This window comes from Bufo bufo, chromosome 5 (genome assembly GCF_905171765.1).
Source record: "Bufo bufo chromosome 5, aBufBuf1.1, whole genome shotgun sequence".
In the NCBI taxonomy this organism is placed as follows: domain Eukaryota; kingdom Metazoa; phylum Chordata; class Amphibia; order Anura; family Bufonidae; genus Bufo; species Bufo bufo.
In genome coordinates, this window is record NC_053393.1 from 99,968,308 (window position 1) to 99,984,420 (window position 16,113).

Sequence of the window (16,113 nt, forward strand, 5' to 3'; positions counted from 1 at the left end):
GGCCGGGCTTGAGGCTCACTGGCACCAACCACTCATCGATCTGTTGTTCAAGGCCCGTCCACAGCTCCACAGTTTGTCCCCCAAACAGATAAGTTTTAAAACTGCCTGCTGTCGTTTACCCCTGGCTGTGCTGAAGTTGGTGGTGAAGGTGTTATGCTGACAGGATGAGGAGCCGCTAGAGGATGAGGAAGCGGAGTAAGAGGAGGAAGCAACAGGAGGCAAACTGAAGCACCCTGCAATCCTTGGTGGTGGAAGGACATGCGCCAAACTGCTATTCGACTCAGGCCCAGCCGCCACTGCATTTATCCAGTGTGCTGTTATGGAGATATAACATCCCTGACCGTGCTTACTGGTCCACGTATCCGTAGTGAGTTGCACCTTGCCACAGATGGCGTTGCGCAGTGCACACCTGATTTTGTCCCCCACTTGGTTGTGCAGGGAAGGGATGGCACGCCTAGTGGCGGCTGGGCACGACATACTGTGGGACAGCCACCTCCATAAGGCTTTTAAAACTCTGTCTCCACCAGACGGAATGACAGCATTTCAAAGGCCAGTAATTTTAAAATACTCGCATTTAGGGCCAGGGATCGCGGGTGGGTAGGGCGGTACTTCCTCTTCCGCTTCAGTGTTTGGGAGATGGAGAGCTGAACGCTTGCGTGGGACATTGTGGAGATGCTTGGTGACCCAGATGGTGGTATTGCTGGCAGATCCTCTGTTTGCGGAGTGGCAGATGGCACTGTCACTCTAGAGGTGGATGAAGAGGCCGATACTGCAGCAGAAGAAGAAGCAGGAGGATCCAGAGACCTTTCTTGGTTTTTGAGGTGTCTCCTCCACTGCAGATCATGCTTTGCACTTAGATTCCTGGTCATGCAGGTTGTGCTAAGGTTGAGAACGTTTATGCCTCACTTCTGGCTCTGATTGCACAGTGTGCAAACCACTCGTGTCTTGTCGTCAGCACATTGTCTAAAGAACTGCCACGCCAGGGAACTCCTTGGAGCTGGCTTTGGTGTGCTCAGTCCCTTGCTGCGGTGGGAAGTAGCAGGCCTACTGTCTAGAAGACGGCCGCTCCGCTTTTGCACCCTGCTCCCTCTTCTGCTGTGCTGGTGGCTCTGTGTGACCACCGCCTCTTCCTCTGAACTACAGTCCTGATCAAAAGCTTAAGACCACTTGAAAAATGGCAAAAAATCATATTTAGCATGGCTGGATCTTAACAACATGCAACAAGAAGAAATGGGAGTGAGACAAAACATTTTTTGAGCATTCAATTTTATGAAAACAACAAATAAACTAAAACAGGCTGTTTTTCAGCTGATCAAAAGATCCCAAAAAAAAACTAAACACCCCCCAAACAGAAATCCAACTTCCAAACATGAACTCAGTAATGAGTAGCTCCGCCGTTATTGTTTATCACTTCCAAAATTCGTTTCGGCATGCTTGATGCAAGCGTTTCCATGAGGTGAGTGGGAACATTTCTCCAAGTGGTGAAGACGGCCATATACTGTCTGGAACTGTTGTCCATTTTTGTAAACTTCCCTTGCCATCCATCCCCAAAGGTTCTAAATTGGATTTAGATCAGGGGAACATGCAGGATGGGCCAAAAGAGTGATGTTATTCTCCTGGAAGAAGTCCCTTGTCCTGCGGGCATTGAGTACTGTAGCGTTGTCCTGTTGAAAAACCCAGTCGTTACCACACAGACAAGGGCCCTCAGTCATGAGGAATGCTCTCTGCAACATCTGGACATAGCCAGCGTCCGTTTGACGCCCCTGCACTTCCTGAAGCTCCATTGTTCCACTGAAGGAAAAAGCACCCCAGACCATTATTGCGCCCCCTCCACTGTGGCGCGTAGAAAACATCTCAGGTGGGATCTGCTTGTCATGCCAGTAACGTTGGAAACCATCAGGACCATCAAGGTTAAATTTTTTCTCATCAGAGAATAAAACTTTCTTCCACCTTTGAATGTCCCATGTTTGGTGCTCTCTTGCAAACGAAGTCCAAACGAGCAGTTCTGTGGCGTTCAAGGAGACGAGGTCTTTGAAGACGTTTTTTGTTTTTGAAGCCCTTCAGTCTCAGATGCCGTCTGATGGTTATGGGGCTGCAGTCAGTACCAGTAAGGGCCTTAATTCGGGTCGAGGATCGTCCAGTGTCTTGACGGACAGCCAATTGGATCCTCCGTCTCAGTGCTGATGAAATTTTTTTGGGTCTTCCACTTGACTTTTTTGTTCCATAACCCTTAGGATCATTTAATAAATTCCAAATGACTTACTGCGTCCCACCTCAGCAGCGATGGCGAGCTGTGAGAGACCTTGCTTATGCAGTTCAACAACCCGACCACGTTCAAAAAGGGAGAGTTTTTTTGCCTTTGCCATCACAACGTGTGACTACCTGACAGAAAATGACAATGAATCCACATCTTTGCACAAATTTGGCCTTTTAAAGGCATGTGGTCCTAAAATTTGGATCAGCTGAAAAACAGCCTGTTTTAGTTTAATCGTTATTTTCAATTAATTGAATGCTCAAAAAATGTTTTGTCTCACTCTCATTTCTTCTTGTTGCATGTTGAAGCTCTACTTGGAACCTTGTTAAGATCCAACAATGTAAAATATGATTTTTTGACAATTTTCAAGTGGTCTTAAACTTTTTATCAGGACTGTACAGTCGTGGCCAAAAGTTTTGAGAATGACAAAAATATTAGTTTTCCCAAAGTTTGCTGCTAAACTGCTTTTGGATCTTTGTTTCAGTTGTTTCTGTGATGTAGTGAAATATAATTACACGCACTTCATACGTTTCAAAGGCTTTTATCGACAATTACTTGACATTTATGCAAAGAGTCAGTATTTGCAGTGTTGGCCCTTCTTTTTCAGGACCTCTGCAATTCGACTGGGCATGCTCTCAATCAACTTCTGGGCCAATTCCTGACTGATAGCAACCCATTCTTTCATAATCACTTCTTGGAGTTTGTCAGAATTAGTGGGTTTTTGTTTGTCCACCCGCCTCTTTAGGATTGACCACAAGTTCTCAATGGGATTAAGATCTGGGGAGTTTCCAGGCCATGGACCCAAAATGTCAATGTTTTGGTCCCCGAGCCACTTAGTTATCACTTTTGCCTTATGGCACGGTGCTCCATCGTGCTGGAAAATGCATTGTTCTTCAACAAACTGTTGTTGGATTGTTAGAAGAAGTTGCTGTTGGAGGGTGTTTTGGTATCATTCTTTATTCATGGCTGTGTTTTTGGGCAAAATTGTGAGTGAGCCCACTCCCTTGGATGAGAAGCAACCCCACACATGAATGGTCTCAGGATGCTTTACTGTTGGCATGACACAGGACTGATGGTAGCGCTCACCTTTTCTTCTACGGACAAGCCTTTTTCCAGATGCCCCAAACAATCGGAGAGGCTTCATCGGAGAATATGACTTTGCCCCAGTCCTCAGCAGTCCATTCACCATACTTTCTGCAGAAGATCAATCTGTCCCTGATGTTTTTTTTGGAGAGAAGTGGCTTCTTTGCTGCCCTTCTTGACACCAGGCCATCTTCCAAAAGTGATGGCGCTCACACCTGCCTGCTGCCATTCCTGAGCAAGCTCTGCACTGGTGGCACTCCGATCCCGCAGCTGAATCCTCTTTAGGAGACGATCCTGGCGCTTGCTGGACTTTCTTGGATGCCCTGAAGCCTTCTTAACAAGAATTGAACCTCTTTCCTTGAAGTTCTTCATGATCCTATAAATTGTTGATTGAGGTACAATCTTAGTAGCCACAATATCCTTGCCTGTGAAGCTATTTTTATGCAAAGCAATGATGGCTGCACGCGTTTCTTTGCAGGTCACCATGGTTAACAATGGAAGGATAATGATTTCAAGCATCACCCTCCTATTAACATGTCAAGTCTGCCATTTTAACCCAATCAGCCTGACATAAGGATCTCCAGCCTTGTGATTTATGAGGTGGAGGTCCATATGAAGTAGGAGTTTGAGGAGGCGGGGAATGTAGTGGTATAGGTGGAAGTGGCGGTGGAGGAGGGCGAGGTAGCCAACACTGTTTTTTTTGTTTTATTTTTCAATTAGGGTACACTCCAAAAGACAGTGTGAAATATCCAAAATACAAGAATGAGCAATTGCGCTGCAGTATAACAATGGCTGCTAAGTGCCAGTATACATGTCTATTCTGCACAATGTATGGACAAGTCCTGTGGGATCCATGCCTGGTTCATTTTAATGAACGTGAGCTTGTCTACATTGGCTGTGGACAGGCGGCTGCGCTTGTCTGTGATAACGCCCCCTGCTGTGCTAAACACACGTTCAGATAATATACTGGCTGCAGGGCAGACCAGCACCTCCAAGGCTTTAAGGGCAAGCTCAGGCCATGTGCCTAATTTGGAGACCCAGAAGTTGAAGGGGGCAGATCCGTCATTCAGTACATGTAGGCGTGTGCACACATACTGCTCCACCATGTTGCTGAAATGCTGCCTCCTGCTAAGACATTCCATATCAGCTGGTGGTGCTGGTTGTGGCGTGCTGACAAAGCTTTCGGCCATGCTAACCCTGACTTCTGAGGTGCTGGTGGTGCCCCGGCTGCGTTGGCGACCTCTCCCTCCTCCTCTAACTTCGCCTTGTGCTTCCACTGTTCCCCCGCTGTCCGGTGGGAATGCCACCAGCAGCGCGTCTACCAGCGTGCGCTTGTACTCGCGCATCTTACGATCACGCTCCAGTTAAGGAATTAAGAACAGTACGTTGTCCTTGTAACGGGGATACAGCTGCGTGGCCACCCAGTAATCAGCACAAGTTAGAATGTGGGCAACTCGGCGGTCATTGCGGAGACACTGTAGCATGTAATCGCTCATGTGTGCCAGGCTGCCAAGAGGCAACGTAAAGCTGTCCACTGTGGGAGTTGTATCGTCTGTGTCCTTTGTATCCCCCAGCCACGCACCAGTGATGGCCATGAGCTGGTCTGGGTGCCACCCTGCTGTGAACATGTTTCCTCCTCCTCCATCTCCTCATCCTCCAGAACTGTGCCCTAGCTGGACAATAGTGTACCTGGCGTTTGTGGGTGCAGGAACTTGTCAATGACTGGCCGGAAACCCTATGAAATGATCCCTCTTCCTCCTCCTCCTCCTGTGCCACATCCTCTTCCATTATCGCCACAGCGTTTTTTCTGGGGGGCATAGAAGTGGGATAGTAACGCTGAGAACGGCGTTATCTGCACTGGCCATGTTGGTGGAGTAAACAGCGCAACAAGGAACACAGGTCTCGTATGGAGGCCCAGTCATTGGTGGTGAAGTGGTGCTGTTCCGCAGAGCGACTCAACCATGCGTGCTGCAGCTGAAACGCCAATATCGCCTGCTGCTGCTCGCACAGTCTGGCCAGCATGTGCAAGGTGGAGTTCCACCTTGTGGGCACGTCGCATATGAGGCGGTGAGGGGGAAGGCCGAAGTTACGCTGCAGCGCTGACAGACGAGCAGCAGCAGGGTGAGAACGCCGAAAGCGCGCACAGACGACCCGCACTTTATGAAGCAGCTCTGACATATCGGGGTAATTTTTAAGGAATCTCTGCACCACCAAATTCAGCACATACACCAGGCAAGGGATGTGCGTCAAATCGGCTAGTCCCAGAGCTGCTATGAGATTTCGCCCATTATCGCACACCACCAGGCCGGGCTTGAGGCTCACTGGCACCAACCACTCATCGATCTGTTGTTCAAGGCCCGTCCACAGCTCCACAGTTTGTCCCCCAAACAGATAAGTTTTAAAACTGCCTGCTGTCGTTTACCCCTGGCTGTGCTGAAGTTGGTGGTGAAGGTGTTATGCTGACAGGATGAGGAGCCGCTAGAGGATGAGGAAGCGGAGTAAGAGGAGGAAGCAACAGGAGGCAAACTGAAGCACCCTGCAATCCTTGGTGGTGGAAGGACATGCGCCAAACTGCTATTCGACTCAGGCCCAGCCGCCACTGCATTTACCCAGTGTGCTGTTATGGAGATATAACATCCCTGACCGTGCTTACTGGTCCACGTATCCGTAGTGAGTTGCACCTTGCCACAGATGGCGTTGCGCAGTGCACACCTGATTTTGTCCCCCACTTGGTTGTGCAGGGAAGGGATGGCACGCCTAGTGGCGGCTGGGCACGACATACTGTGGGACAGCCACCTCCATAAGGCTTTTAAAACTCTGTCTCCACCAGACGGAATGACAGCATTTCAAAGGCCAGTAATTTTAAAATACTCGCATTTAGGGCCAGGGATCGCGGGTGGGTAGGGCGGTACTTCCTCTTCCGCTTCAGTGTTTGGGAGATGGAGAGCTGAACGCTTGCGTGGGACATTGTGGAGATGCTTGGTGACCCAGATGGTGGTATTGCTGGCAGATCCTCTGTTTGCGGAGTGGCAGATGGCACTGTCACTCTAGAGGTGGATGAAGAGGCCGATACTGCAGCAGAAGAAGAAGCAGGAGGATCCAGAGACCTTTCTTGGTTTTTGAGGTGTCTCCTCCACTGCAGATCATGCTTTGCACTTAGATTCCTGGTCATGCAGGTTGTGCTAAGGTTGAGAACGTTTATGCCTCACTTCTGGCTCTGATTGCACAGTGTGCAAACCACTCGTGTCTTGTCGTCAGCACATTGTCTAAAGAACTGCCACGCCAGGGAACTCCTTGGAGCTGGCTTTGGTGTGCTCAGTCCCTTGCTGCGGTGGGAAGTAGCAGGCCTACTGTCTAGAAGACGGCCGCTCCGCTTTTGCACCCTGCTCCCTCTTCTGCTGTGCTGGTGGCTCTGTGTGACCACCGCCTCTTCCTCTGAACTACAGTCCTGATCAAAAGCTTAAGACCACTTGAAAAATGGCAAAAAATCATATTTAGCATGGCTGGATCTTAACAACATGCAACAAGAAGAAATGGGAGTGAGACAAAACATTTTTTGAGCATTCAATTTTATGAAAACAACAAATAAACTAAAACAGGCTGTTTTTCAGCTGATCAAAAGATCCCAAAAAAAAACTAAACACCCCCCAAACAGAAATCCAACTTCCAAACATGAACTCAGTAATGAGTAGCTCCGCCGTTATTGTTTATCACTTCCAAAATTCGTTTCGGCATGCTTGATGCAAGCGTTTCCATGAGGTGAGTGGGAACATTTCTCCAAGTGGTGAAGACGGCCATATACTGTCTGGAACTGTTGTCCATTTTTGTAAACTTCCCTTGCCATCCATCCCCAAAGGTTCTAAATTGGATTTAGATCAGGGGAACATGCAGGATGGGCCAAAAGAGTGATGTTATTCTCCTGGAAGAAGTCCCTTGTCCTGCGGGCATTGAGTACTGTAGCGTTGTCCTGTTGAAAAACCCAGTCGTTACCACACAGACAAGGGCCCTCAGTCATGAGGAATGCTCTCTGCAACATCTGGACATAGCCAGCGTCCGTTTGACGCCCCTGCACTTCCTGAAGCTCCATTGTTCCACTGAAGGAAAAAGCACCCCAGACCATTATTGCGCCCCCTCCACTGTGGCGCGTAGAAAACATCTCAGGTGGGATCTGCTTGTCATGCCAGTAACGTTGGAAACCATCAGGACCATCAAGGTTAAATTTTTTCTCATCAGAGAATAAAACTTTCTTCCACCTTTGAATGTCCCATGTTTGGTGCTCTCTTGCAAACGAAGTCCAAACGAGCAGTTCTGTGGCGTTCAAGGAGACGAGGTCTTTGAAGACGTTTTTTGTTTTTGAAGCCCTTCAGTCTCAGATGCCGTCTGATGGTTATGGGGCTGCAGTCAGTACCAGTAAGGGCCTTAATTCGGGTCGAGGATCGTCCAGTGTCTTGACGGACAGCCAATTGGATCCTCCGTCTCAGTGCTGATGAAATTTTTTTGGGTCTTCCACTTGACTTTTTTGTTCCATAACCCTTAGGATCATTTAATAAATTCCAAATGACTTACTGCGTCCCACCTCAGCAGCGATGGCGAGCTGTGAGAGACCTTGCTTATGCAGTTCAACAACCCGACCACGTTCAAAAAGGGAGAGTTTTTTTGCCTTTGCCATCACAACGTGTGACTACCTGACAGAAAATGACAATGAATCCACATCTTTGCACAAATTTGGCCTTTTAAAGGCATGTGGTCCTAAAATTTGGATCAGCTGAAAAACAGCCTGTTTTAGTTTAATCGTTATTTTCAATTAATTGAATGCTCAAAAAATGTTTTGTCTCACTCTCATTTCTTCTTGTTGCATGTTGAAGCTCTACTTGGAACCTTGTTAAGATCCAACAATGTAAAATATGATTTTTTGACAATTTTCAAGTGGTCTTAAACTTTTTATCAGGACTGTACAGTCGTGGCCAAAAGTTTTGAGAATGACAAAAATATTAGTTTTCCCAAAGTTTGCTGCTAAACTGCTTTTGGATCTTTGTTTCAGTTGTTTCTGTGATGTAGTGAAATATAATTACACGCACTTCATACGTTTCAAAGGCTTTTATCGACAATTACTTGACATTTATGCAAAGAGTCAGTATTTGCAGTGTTGGCCCTTCTTTTTCAGGACCTCTGCAATTCGACTGGGCATGCTCTCAATCAACTTCTGGGCCAATTCCTGACTGATAGCAACCCATTCTTTCATAATCACTTCTTGGAGTTTGTCAGAATTAGTGGGTTTTTGTTTGTCCACCCGCCTCTTTAGGATTGACCACAAGTTCTCAATGGGATTAAGATCTGGGGAGTTTCCAGGCCATGGACCCAAAATGTCAACGTTTTGGTCCCCGAGCCACTTAGTTATCACTTTTGCCTTATGGCACGGTGCTCCATCGTGCTGGAAAATGCATTGTTCTTCAACAAACTGTTGTTGGATTGTTAGAAGAAGTTGCTGTTGGAGGGTGTTTTGGTATCATTCTTTATTCATGGCTGTGTTTTTGGGCAAAATTGTGAGTGAGCCCACTCCCTTGGATGAGAAGCAACCCCACACATGAATGGTCTCAGGATGCTTTACTGTTGGCATGACACAGGACTGATGGTAGCGCTCACCTTTTCTTCTACGGACAAGCCTTTTTCCAGATGCCCCAAACAATCGGAGAGGCTTCATCGGAGAATATGACTTTGCCCCAGTCCTCAGCAGTCCATTCACCATACTTTCTGCAGAAGATCAATCTGTCCCTGATGTTTTTTTTGGAGAGAAGTGGCTTCTTTGCTGCCCTTCTTGACACCAGGCCATCTTCCAAAAGTGATGGCGCTCACACCTGCCTGCTGCCATTCCTGAGCAAGCTCTGCACTGGTGGCACTCCGATCCCGCAGCTGAATCCTCTTTAGGAGACGATCCTGGCGCTTGCTGGACTTTCTTGGATGCCCTGAAGCCTTCTTAACAAGAATTGAACCTCTTTCCTTGAAGTTCTTCATGATCCTATAAATTGTTGATTGAGGTACAATCTTAGTAGCCACAATATCCTTGCCTGTGAAGCTATTTTTATGCAAAGCAATGATGGCTGCACGCGTTTCTTTGCAGGTCACCATGGTTAACAATGGAAGGATAATGATTTCAAGCATCACCCTCCTATTAACATGTCAAGTCTGCCATTTTAACCCAATCAGCCTGACATAAGGATCTCCAGCCTTGTGATTTATGAGGTGGAGGTCCATATGAAGTAGGAGTTTGAGGAGGCGGGGAATGTAGTGGTATAGGTGGAAGTGGCGGTGGAGGAGGGCGAGGTAGCCAACACTGTTTTTTTTGTTTTATTTTTCAATTAGGGTACACTCCAAAAGACAGTGTGAAATATCCAAAATACAAGAATGAGCAATTGCGCTGCAGTATAACAATGGCTGCTAAGTGCCAGTATACATGTCTATTCTGCACAATGTATGGACAAGTCCTGTGGGATCCATGCCTGGTTCATTTTAATGAACGTGAGCTTGTCTACATTGGCTGTGGACAGGCGGCTGCGCTTGTCTGTGATAACGCCCCCTGCTGTGCTAAACACACGTTCAGATAATATACTGGCTGCAGGGCAGACCAGCACCTCCAAGGCTTTAAGGGCAAGCTCAGGCCATGTGCCTAATTTGGAGACCCAGAAGTTGAAGGGGGCAGATCCGTCATTCAGTACATGTAGGCGTGTGCACACATACTGCTCCACCATGTTGCTGAAATGCTGCCTCCTGCTAAGACATTCCATATCAGCTGGTGGTGCTGGTTGTGGCGTGCTGACAAAGCTTTCGGCCATGCTAACCCTGACTTCTGAGGTGCTGGTGGTGCCCCGGCTGCGTTGGCGACCTCTCCCTCCTCCTCTAACTTCGCCTTGTGCTTCCACTGTTCCCCCGCTGTCCGGTGGGAATGCCACCAGCAGCGCGTCTACCAGCGTGCGCTTGTACTCGCGCATCTTACGATCACGCTCCAGTTAAGGAATTAAGAACAGTACGTTGTCCTTGTAACGGGGATACAGCTGCGTGGCCACCCAGTAATCAGCACAAGTTAGAATGTGGGCAACTCGGCGGTCATTGCGGAGACACTGTAGCATGTAATCGCTCATGTGTGCCAGGCTGCCAAGAGGCAACGTAAAGCTGTCCACTGTGGGAGTTGTATCGTCTGTGTCCTTTGTATCCCCCAGCCACGCACCAGTGATGGCCATGAGCTGGTCTGGGTGCCACCCTGCTGTGAACATGTTTCCTCCTCCTCCATCTCCTCATCCTCCAGAACTGTGCCCTAGCTGGACAATAGTGTACCTGGCGTTTGTGGGTGCAGGAACTTGTCAATGACTGGCCGGAAACCCTATGAAATGATCCCTCTTCCTCCTCCTCCTCCTGTGCCACATCCTCTTCCATTATCGCCACAGCGTTTTTTCTGGGGGGCATAGAAGTGGGATAGTAACGCTGAGAACGGCGTTATCTGCACTGGCCATGTTGGTGGAGTAAACAGCGCAACAAGGAACACAGGTCTCGTATGGAGGCCCAGTCATTGGTGGTGAAGTGGTGCTGTTCCGCAGAGCGACTCAACCATGCGTGCTGCAGCTGAAACGCCAATATCGCCTGCTGCTGCTCGCACAGTCTGGCCAGCATGTGCAAGGTGGAGTTCCACCTTGTGGGCACGTCGCATATGAGGCGGTGAGGGGGAAGGCCGAAGTTACGCTGCAGCGCTGACAGACGAGCAGCAGCAGGGTGAGAACGCCGAAAGCGCGCACAGACGACCCGCACTTTATGAAGCAGCTCTGACATATCGGGGTAATTTTTAAGGAATCTCTGCACCACCAAATTCAGCACATACACCAGGCAAGGGATGTGCGTCAAATCGGCTAGTCCCAGAGCTGCTATGAGATTTCGCCCATTATCGCACACCACCAGGCCGGGCTTGAGGCTCACTGGCACCAACCACTCATCGATCTGTTGTTCAAGGCCCGTCCACAGCTCCACAGTTTGTCCCCCAAACAGATAAGTTTTAAAACTGCCTGCTGTCGTTTACCCCTGGCTGTGCTGAAGTTGGTGGTGAAGGTGTTATGCTGACAGGATGAGGAGCCGCTAGAGGATGAGGAAGCGGAGTAAGAGGAGGAAGCAACAGGAGGCAAACTGAAGCACCCTGCAATCCTTGGTGGTGGAAGGACATGCGCCAAACTGCTATTCGACTCAGGCCCAGCCGCCACTGCATTTACCCAGTGTGCTGTTATGGAGATATAACATCCCTGACCGTGCTTACTGGTCCACGTATCCGTAGTGAGTTGCACCTTGCCACAGATGGCGTTGCGCAGTGCACACCTGATTTTGTCCCCCACTTGGTTGTGCAGGGAAGGGATGGCACGCCTAGTGGCGGCTGGGCACGACATACTGTGGGACAGCCACCTCCATAAGGCTTTTAAAACTCTGTCTCCACCAGACGGAATGACAGCATTTCAAAGGCCAGTAATTTTAAAATACTCGCATTTAGGGCCAGGGATCGCGGGTGGGTAGGGCGGTACTTCCTCTTCCGCTTCAGTGTTTGGGAGATGGAGAGCTGAACGCTTGCGTGGGACATTGTGGAGATGCTTGGTGACCCAGATGGTGGTATTGCTGGCAGATCCTCTGTTTGCGGAGTGGCAGATGGCACTGTCACTCTAGAGGTGGATGAAGAGGCCGATACTGCAGCAGAAGAAGAAGCAGGAGGATCCAGAGACCTTTCTTGGTTTTTGAGGTGTCTCCTCCACTGCAGATCATGCTTTGCACTTAGATTCCTGGTCATGCAGGTTGTGCTAAGGTTGAGAACGTTTATGCCTCACTTCTGGCTCTGATTGCACAGTGTGCAAACCACTCGTGTCTTGTCGTCAGCACATTGTCTAAAGAACTGCCACGCCAGGGAACTCCTTGGAGCTGGCTTTGGTGTGCTCAGTCCCTTGCTGCGGTGGGAAGTAGCAGGCCTACTGTCTAGAAGACGGCCGCTCCGCTTTTGCACCCTGCTCCCTCTTCTGCTGTGCTGGTGGCTCTGTGTGACCACCGCCTCTTCCTCTGAACTACAGTCCTGATCAAAAGCTTAAGACCACTTGAAAAATGGCAAAAAATCATATTTAGCATGGCTGGATCTTAACAACATGCAACAAGAAGAAATGGGAGTGAGACAAAACATTTTTTGAGCATTCAATTTTATGAAAACAACAAATAAACTAAAACAGGCTGTTTTTCAGCTGATCAAAAGATCCCAAAAAAAAACTAAACACCCCCCAAACAGAAATCCAACTTCCAAACATGAACTCAGTAATGAGTAGCTCCGCCGTTATTGTTTATCACTTCCAAAATTCGTTTCGGCATGCTTGATGCAAGCGTTTCCATGAGGTGAGTGGGAACATTTCTCCAAGTGGTGAAGACGGCCATATACTGTCTGGAACTGTTGTCCATTTTTGTAAACTTCCCTTGCCATCCATCCCCAAAGGTTCTAAATTGGATTTAGATCAGGGGAACATGCAGGATGGGCCAAAAGAGTGATGTTATTCTCCTGGAAGAAGTCCCTTGTCCTGCGGGCATTGAGTACTGTAGCGTTGTCCTGTTGAAAAACCCAGTCGTTACCACACAGACAAGGGCCCTCAGTCATGAGGAATGCTCTCTGCAACATCTGGACATAGCCAGCGTCCGTTTGACGCCCCTGCACTTCCTGAAGCTCCATTGTTCCACTGAAGGAAAAAGCACCCCAGACCATTATTGCGCCCCCTCCACTGTGGCGCGTAGAAAACATCTCAGGTGGGATCTGCTTGTCATGCCAGTAACGTTGGAAACCATCAGGACCATCAAGGTTAAATTTTTTCTCATCAGAGAATAAAACTTTCTTCCACCTTTGAATGTCCCATGTTTGGTGCTCTCTTGCAAACGAAGTCCAAACGAGCAGTTCTGTGGCGTTCAAGGAGACGAGGTCTTTGAAGACGTTTTTTGTTTTTGAAGCCCTTCAGTCTCAGATGCCGTCTGATGGTTATGGGGCTGCAGTCAGTACCAGTAAGGGCCTTAATTCGGGTCGAGGATCGTCCAGTGTCTTGACGGACAGCCAATTGGATCCTCCGTCTCAGTGCTGATGAAATTTTTTTGGGTCTTCCACTTGACTTTTTTGTTCCATAACCCTTAGGATCATTTAATAAATTCCAAATGACTTACTGCGTCCCACCTCAGCAGCGATGGCGAGCTGTGAGAGACCTTGCTTATGCAGTTCAACAACCCGACCACGTTCAAAAAGGGAGAGTTTTTTTGCCTTTGCCATCACAACGTGTGACTACCTGACAGAAAATGACAATGAATCCACATCTTTGCACAAATTTGGCCTTTTAAAGGCATGTGGTCCTAAAATTTGGATCAGCTGAAAAACAGCCTGTTTTAGTTTAATCGTTATTTTCAATTAATTGAATGCTCAAAAAATGTTTTGTCTCACTCTCATTTCTTCTTGTTGCATGTTGAAGCTCTACTTGGAACCTTGTTAAGATCCAACAATGTAAAATATGATTTTTTGACAATTTTCAAGTGGTCTTAAACTTTTTATCAGGACTGTACAGTCGTGGCCAAAAGTTTTGAGAATGACAAAAATATTAGTTTTCCCAAAGTTTGCTGCTAAACTGCTTTTGGATCTTTGTTTCAGTTGTTTCTGTGATGTAGTGAAATATAATTACACGCACTTCATACGTTTCAAAGGCTTTTATCGACAATTACTTGACATTTATGCAAAGAGTCAGTATTTGCAGTGTTGGCCCTTCTTTTTCAGGACCTCTGCAATTCGACTGGGCATGCTCTCAATCAACTTCTGGGCCAATTCCTGACTGATAGCAACCCATTCTTTCATAATCACTTCTTGGAGTTTGTCAGAATTAGTGGGTTTTTGTTTGTCCACCCGCCTCTTTAGGATTGACCACAAGTTCTCAATGGGATTAAGATCTGGGGAGTTTCCAGGCCATGGACCCAAAATGTCAACGTTTTGGTCCCCGAGCCACTTAGTTATCACTTTTGCCTTATGGCACGGTGCTCCATCGTGCTGGAAAATGCATTGTTCTTCAACAAACTGTTGTTGGATTGTTAGAAGAAGTTGCTGTTGGAGGGTGTTTTGGTATCATTCTTTATTCATGGCTGTGTTTTTGGGCAAAATTGTGAGTGAGCCCACTCCCTTGGATGAGAAGCAACCCCACACATGAATGGTCTCAGGATGCTTTACTGTTGGCATGACACAGGACTGATGGTAGCGCTCACCTTTTCTTCTACGGACAAGCCTTTTTCCAGATGCCCCAAACAATCGGAGAGGCTTCATCGGAGAATATGACTTTGCCCCAGTCCTCAGCAGTCCATTCACCATACTTTCTGCAGAAGATCAATCTGTCCCTGATGTTTTTTTTGGAGAGAAGTGGCTTCTTTGCTGCCCTTCTTGACACCAGGCCATCTTCCAAAAGTGATGGCGCTCACACCTGCCTGCTGCCATTCCTGAGCAAGCTCTGCACTGGTGGCACTCCGATCCCGCAGCTGAATCCTCTTTAGGAGACGATCCTGGCGCTTGCTGGACTTTCTTGGATGCCCTGAAGCCTTCTTAACAAGAATTGAACCTCTTTCCTTGAAGTTCTTCATGATCCTATAAATTGTTGATTGAGGTACAATCTTAGTAGCCACAATATCCTTGCCTGTGAAGCTATTTTTATGCAAAGCAATGATGGCTGCACGCGTTTCTTTGCAGGTCACCATGGTTAACAATGGAAGGATAATGATTTCAAGCATCACCCTCCTATTAACATGTCAAGTCTGCCATTTTAACCCAATCAGCCTGACATAAGGATCTCCAGCCTTGTGATTTATGAGGTGGAGGTCCATATGAAGTAGGAGTTTGAGGAGGCGGGGAATGTAGTGGTATAGGTGGAAGTGGCGGTGGAGGAGGGCGAGGTAGCCAACACTGTTTTTTTTGTTTTATTTTTCAATTAGGGTACACTCCAAAAGACAGTGTGAAATATCCAAAATACAAGAATGAGCAATTGCGCTGCAGTATAACAATGGCTGCTAAGTGCCAGTATACATGTCTATTCTGCACAATGTATGGACAAGTCCTGTGGGATCCATGCCTGGTTCATTTTAATGAACGTGAGCTTGTCTACATTGGCTGTGGACAGGCGGCTGCGCTTGTCTGTGATAACGCCCCCTGCTGTGCTAAACACACGTTCAGATAATATACTGGCTGCAGGGCAGACCAGCACCTCCAAGGCTTTAAGGGCAAGCTCAGGCCATGTGCCTAATTTGGAGACCCAGAAGTTGAAGGGGGCAGATCCGTCATTCAGTACATGTAGGCGTGTGCACACATACTGCTCCACCATGTTGCTGAAATGCTGCCTCCTGCTAAGACATTCCATATCAGCTGGTGGTGCTGGTTGTGGCGTGCTGACAAAGCTTTCGGCCATGCTAACCCTGACTTCTGAGGTGCTGGTGGTGCCCCGGCTGCGTTGGCGACCTCTCCCTCCTCCTCTAACTTCGCCTTGTGCTTCCACTGTTCCCCCGCTGTCCGGTGGGAATGCCACCAGCAGCGCGTCTACCAGCGTGCGCTTGTACTCGCGCATCTTACGATCACGCTCCAGTTAAGGAATTAAGAACAGTACGTTGTCCTTGTAACGGGGATACAGCTGCGTGGCCACCCAGTAATCAGCACAAGTTAGAATGTGGGCAACTCGGCGGTCATTGCGGAGACACTGTAGCATGTAATCGCTCAT